Source organism: Lutra lutra, chromosome 4 (assembly GCF_902655055.1).
Source record: "Lutra lutra chromosome 4, mLutLut1.2, whole genome shotgun sequence".
In the NCBI taxonomy this organism is placed as follows: Eukaryota; Metazoa; Chordata; class Mammalia; order Carnivora; family Mustelidae; genus Lutra; species Lutra lutra.
In genome coordinates, this window is record NC_062281.1 from 91,697,159 (window position 1) to 91,697,556 (window position 398).

At 65.3% G+C, this 398-nt stretch overlaps 1 non-coding gene across 1 annotated transcript; it reads left to right on the plus strand.

Annotated features, from left to right (window-relative positions):
- The first annotated feature begins 325 nt into the window (after positions 1–325).
- On the plus strand, positions 326–398 carry TRNAV-CAC (transfer RNA valine (anticodon CAC)). The gene has a single exon. It is a non-coding gene; the product is annotated as a tRNA-Val (tRNA).

Below are 398 nucleotides of genomic sequence, written 5' to 3' on the forward strand. Positions count from 1 at the left end.
GCTCGGACGCACGTGACCCGCCCCCTCCGGAAGCCGGAGAGTCGGCGGGGCGCCTTCGGCACCGGGGCGCGTCGTTCTGGATCTGGAACCCCTGCGTTTGATGCGGATCCCGAAGCCAGACTGACGGCGGCCCCCGGGTCTTCGCTTCCTGGGGGGAGACGCGGGATCCCAAACCGGCGCCGCAGCGGGGCTGCGGTCCCTTTGCCTGGAGGGTCGCGAGGGCTTTCAGGGGCTTTTTGCACTTAGGAAAGAAGGTGGTGGGCACTACAGTAGGGGCAGGATGGAAGCTGTTCAGGCTCCGGCATGAAATCCCGCCGCGTGTTTCGTTTCCGTAGTGTAGTGGTTATCACGTTCGCCTCACACGCGAAAGGTCCCCGGTTCGAAACCGGGCGGAAACA